Raw genomic sequence first — 6,000 nt, 5'->3', positions numbered from 1 at the left:
TTGGGGGGGGTTCTTTGCTTTAAGTTTCCCTTTTCAGAGTTTCTTTTAAGATTTATTTTTGGACAAGGATGTTGAGATACCATACTCTTTGTGCACTAGTTATTGTTTAGTTCAGTCAGAGTCAGGTATGAAATGGGTTAGAGAGAGAGTATCTCAAGTCAGCCAAACATCTTTTCTCTTTATGTGGGAGAGTGAGTTTTAATGGCTTTTCATGGTATGGTTTTAAGCAGGGGAATCATATAAAATGCTGCTCTTCAGATTGTGTGTTGGAATTCCTGGAGTTGTTAAGAGAAGGGAATTAAGTGAAATCATAAATGTGTTTCTGACTGATTGTAAGAGTGAGAAGAGAAGTTTGAATGAGACAGTGGTGTTTCAGTTGCTTTGTTAAGAAAATGCTGGTAGTGTATGTACCATGGGAAGCTCTATCCCATAAATGTAATATGCATAAAATTATGGGATGATTTCTAGGGGTTGTAGTAATACGTTCGGCAGATCTACGTTTTACAGTTGTAGAATAGGAAACTTACTTATAGGCATGTCACTGTTTCATAATCTTGTGAGGCTATGAGGAGGAAATGACAAGTTTAGTGTGGGAATTGTGGGCTGGAATGCCAAATGTATCTGTTTTAACCCTCGTGTAGCAGTTATTTTTTCAGGTTTGTATGTCTCTTCAACTAAAACTAAACATAGCAGCATTATGCAATCTAGTAAATTGTTGCTACCTTCAGTGAAGACAGAGGCCCAAGGCAACGTACTGTAAGTCCTCTTTTCCTTAAAATTCATACTCTTCTGTGCTGCTTTTTAAATTTGTACTCTTCTGAGCTGCTTTATAAATTAAATCCCACCAAACTATACATCCAGACATTCTCATAGGCAGATGTCTAACTTACTATTCTGCTTACTAATGAACTGGGTTTCTGTGGCTAATAGGATTAATTTTTTTTTTTTCATTTTCAAGGTAGCAGAAATGGTGGAAATTCTTCCTACCATTGCTTCCTCAAAGTTACTGCTGTTAAGCTGTATGTTTTTAAAACACTATGTCCTTTGTTTGTTGGGAATTAGCTCCTTAGTTCATACTTTTCATGATTTTCTACCATCTAATCATTAATGTTGTTTTGTTTTGTTTTTTTCATAACAAGCATAGGAAACTAGGAAACAGGATGGGCAATTTTGGCCCAACAAGCCTATTCAGTTTTGAGATGAAGCCCCTGCCAGCATTTCTGAAAACTAAAACAATGTGTTTTTTAAATGTTTTCTCTATAATATTTATGTACACTCTCTTATCTTCTATACAAAAAAGACAGTTATGAAGGTGAATTTACACTCGTGATTATGACTGTTGTATTTACTGTGGCTGGTCCGCCCCAGAGGTTCTATGCATTCCATGTCACATTTGCAACCTACATTTTCCGTTGTTCCACCATTTTATGGTCAGGCCCATTATTAAATGATTTTTAAATGCTAAAAAAAAAAAAAAAAAAAAAAAACACCTTGGTAAATCAGTTGTATTCCATTTTTGCAAAATGGGTTTCTTCTCAATAATTTTACAGTATTAGGCCGCTATTCAGAATTCCAAGATCTGGGGTGGGGTTTTGTTTCTTTCTTTCTTGGGGTTTTTGTTTGTTTGTTTGTTTGTTTCTCTCTTTAGTTCATAGCAACGGTATACTTTATAATTTTTTCCTTCCAAGACTTAGGTACTTAGGAATTCTTTCTGTGGAAGATTAAACTGTTTAACCTGTTTAACTAGGCATCTGTGACAAACATACTGAAAGCTCATAGACTGATCTAAAAGTGTTACATGTGGCAGTTTATAAAGTACATATTTTAGAGGAAAAGAAAAATAGATGTTACAGAAGTCACAAAATTAAAGGTTGAGATTTGCTGTGGCATTTCACTTCTACTTAAATTTGCGTAAGTATGCACACCTACAGGGTTTGTGCAACACTAAGGAATGTATTCAAGTGCATTTACTACTTCCTGCATATGTTGATAAGCTAACAATAATGTTTTATATTAGCTTTACTATATTTAGTTAGTACATTATGGGGTTGGTTTGTTAAATTAAGGGATTGGTTTGTGTTGCTGAAATACTTCCCTCAAGAAGAGCAAGGACAAATTATACAAACTTTGGGTTTGGTTTGAATATTTCTGGAAAGGGGGACTAACGTCTCTTTTTTTTTTTTTTTTTCCAAAGCATCCTACAGCCTAAAGCAAAGTTTTACTAAATTTTTAAAATGAGATTTTTAAGAAAGAGAATTCACCAGAATTAACACTATCATTGGGATATAGGCATTCCAAGATGAGCAGTTTAAAGGGCAGTATCTTTTCTAGAGAAATTTAAACCACTAGTCCTTTGAACAGTGCCTTATCCTTAATAAAGGCATGGGCTGTGCAAGGTTGTTTAATCAGTGTATTATCTAAGATAAATTTAGCTTTTTGGATAAAAGTGTGGTGACTACCTGTTTTGTATTGTCATGCCTGTCTGAACTATTGACTCTCCTTTTTACACAGCTAAGATGCTTCTTAGATGACCTAATTTGTATTGCTGTTGCACGTTAAAAGCACTGTCACCCACCTTGTGTGGGTGACAACTACATCTTTAATTATGGGCTTTTGAAAGAGTGCTTTAAGCTGAATTTAGGCTCTTTTCACTGGGAGATTAGTTCATATCTTAACAGTGCAGTCCATCTGGATGTTTTTGTCTTTGCCCAGTTGCATCTCTTGAGCATGTAATAGCAATTTACAGTTTATTGGAAAGAAGGTAAAAGTCACAAGCATGCAGTTTAAAAGATAGTGCTTCCCTTTGACAGTTTTAGTCTGTTTTAACCAAGTAAGTGAAAGACCAAGTTCACCTCTGAGCTGAGAAGAGTAGTATTTTTGTAATTTTGTTTAATTTGTTGCCTATTTCTTTGCATTATAATGTACACAGTGGTGTCAACATCAGTGGGACTGAGTACCATTTGAGAGAGAGACTGCTGTGCAGAGCTGCTTCTATGCTTACAAAGATAGTGTTGCATTGACACTTCTGGTCTGCGTATTACTGCGCAGTATGTAGGCCTTTGAGAAAATGCTAAAAACAATACGCAGTGTGCAAATAAGGCACTCAAGAACACTAAATAATGTCAAATATGTACTCTTAGGAACTGAGCTCAGGGTTGTAAAACGTTTAAATGGTTATTTTGTGGTTTCATATTTCTTTTAATTAACAATATTAAAACAAGCAGTAATGTATGTCTCCACAATTTATTTACACCCACCAATGAGGAACATCTCACTTATAAATAGAAGTTGGATCAAGTTTCTGTTCTTAAAGTTGGCTTTGCTCTTAAAACTGGGGAGACGTGGCACCTTTGAGAGATGATGGAGGTATATTAAGTAAACAGTTTGCCCATTTTCATGCAGAAATGAACGGACAGTTTTTCCAGCCTATTATGTACTAAACTGTGATTAAGGTATGAGTGATTCTTAATGGAGAACATGACTTCATTCTTTTAGTTTTCCCGCTTCTGAACATTGAGCTCTACTGTTTTTCAGGAGTGAGTATGAAAGTTCTTCAGGTCTCTGTCCTTACAGTCTCATCTCTCTCTTTTTTTTTTTTTTTAATGGGTATATAATTTTTTATTCTTTTGTTTGGTGTAATTTTTATTGCTGAGCAGAAGACTCATGTAAAGTTCAAGCCTGGATGTGATCTTGTGCATCTTGGTTAGAAAAGCATAGAACGGAGGTATGTGTACTTGATATAACCAATAGCCACATGTCTTTAAAGGATTATATTTGTGTGTTAAAGAAAGTGAGACTGGCACTAGCTATTTTGCAGAGTAATTATAGATATTATGCACTATTTCCCAGTGTGCACGTGAATGAAACACAGTAATTTTCTTTGAAGATTTAGGGGTGTACAAAACTGGACTTAAATTAACAACTTTCATTGTTTTAGCAGATAGAAATAGAAGGCAGTTTTTGAAGTAATCTGACACTAATAAGTAGTAGTGTTTGGAAGGTATAAATTACTTAGTTTTTGGATTTAAGCCCATTGAAAGTGCTGAAAAAAAGTTGCATGGTATATTACATGTGTATTAAAGATGTAGCAGAAAAAAATAAATCCACCCTTATGGAAGGAAAAGTTCAAAAAGAAGGCAAGCACTTCTGTTTCCTTATAGGCACTAGAAAAAAAGTCTTAGGGTTCACAGACGTTCATAATAAAGACTTTCATCCTGGCAGCAACGGGATAATTTTGCAGGTTTTAAGCTTTTAATATAATTCTGAATAAGAAATGAGAAACGCATAGGAGTTGGACTTAATGATCTTTATGGGTCCCTTCCAACACAGGATATTCTATGATTCTATGATTATTTTCATAATTACTTCCCAATTCTCCAGTATAATTTCAGACTGAGTCAAACTATTCAAATTTATCCTGGTGCCTAAGAAAGTTTATTGTGGATTGCAGGGGGTACCCTCTGCTTTCGGAAGTAACGAGTGCTTTTTCAGACAGAGCTGCATTCTTCTGTGTTGTTAGCTGTGCCTATTCAAATGAAGATAAAGATTTGAGAGGGATTTTTATGGCTTTTTTTTTCCATTTTAAAAATTCACCTCTCTCTGTATTTTTGCAAGTAAATCCTCATATTTTCTTGATCCGTTGCTGCCTTTACAGATTGGAATTATCAAATACCTTCTGGTGAAATTTCTTTGAATATTGGGAATAGCTGCCTTTGTACTGAGTCATGGCCTGTGTACGTACAAATAGCAATGTAGGCCTCTCTGTACTGAGAATTTATGTTACACAAACACTGTAGTCAAGTAAAGCTCCCTGAGAGCACCAGTTGGTCTAAAAGTTTACAGTCTCTTACTTCATTATATTGCTAATTATTTCTTTCATCCATGCCTTGCTGATACCTTTAATTTAGGATGAAAATAGGTTTGTGTGATATGTGCTTGCATTTCTAATTCTTATGCCATTTTCCATGGTCTATGGCTCTTCACCATGTACCGTGGCAAAAGAGCCTTATAATATGTAGTTCAAACGCATTTGAAATTGAGAAATTACGTAAAGTTTCCACCAACAAGGAAATACTGCTTTTGTTTATTTTGTCTGAATTCCCTTCCCTGAAAAACCTGCCAAAAACTCCTGGGCAGAGTGTGGTAGCAGACCGGAAGTCCCCTGTGGAAGTGATCTATTAATGTTAATTATTATCTTTTGCTTAAAGAACTCTGAACAATGTTACTTTTTATTCTTAGTCAACCTATACAGCAATAGCATGATTCCCTGTTTTTGTTTTGGTTTGGTTTTCTTTTTTAATTTCGATTTTGCACAAAGATAAAATTTGTAATAACGCTGATGATGATCAGTAGAGGATGTCTTTTCAATAAACAACACACATAAATTTTCTTGAACTAGGTGTCTGGTTTCCTAAAGGGTCATTGAAGTCAGGAGACCAAGTCAGGAGAAAGCTACAGCATATACACCAAGTAGCCAAATTACTGACAATCCTGCCTTCAGCAACCTTGGCATGAAAAAAAACAGTAAGGATGAGTGTTGGTTTTACTAGACTTCTTGCTTGTGTGACCTGAAGAAAACTGAATGTTAAAGTGCTGTTTCTGTTTACACACTTAATTTTGCAATTTCTCTCTCCTGCGCTGTGAGAATTTCTTAATTCCTTTACTGGGAATACAACTTTGTCCGTAAGCTATGATAAAATTAGTAAGTTTATTCAAAGAGAACTTATTTAAGGGTTTCCAGTGTTGCTTACTATTGTGTCTACTTGAGCAGCCTGTGTGATTAAATTTAGTGTATGATGTGTCAGATGAATAAATAAATATCCATGTTTTGCAGATGTGGAACTGAGACACTGACATTATGTAAGCAAGTGGCAGCTGGGGACAGAGTTCTGAGTTATTTCTGATCCAGATTAATGCCATAACCACAGGATCACCATTTCCTCTTTCAGTTCCTTTTTGATTTTCTGCCTAATTTCCTCTGTAAGTTTTTTTCAGGCAGAT

Source organism: Aythya marila, assembly GCF_965140915.1.
Source record: "Aythya marila genome assembly, chromosome: 25".
Lineage (NCBI taxonomy): Eukaryota > Metazoa > Chordata > Aves > Anseriformes > Anatidae > Aythya > Aythya marila.
The sequence above is the reverse complement of the archived record's forward strand: the minus strand, read 5'-3'. Positions refer to the sequence as shown.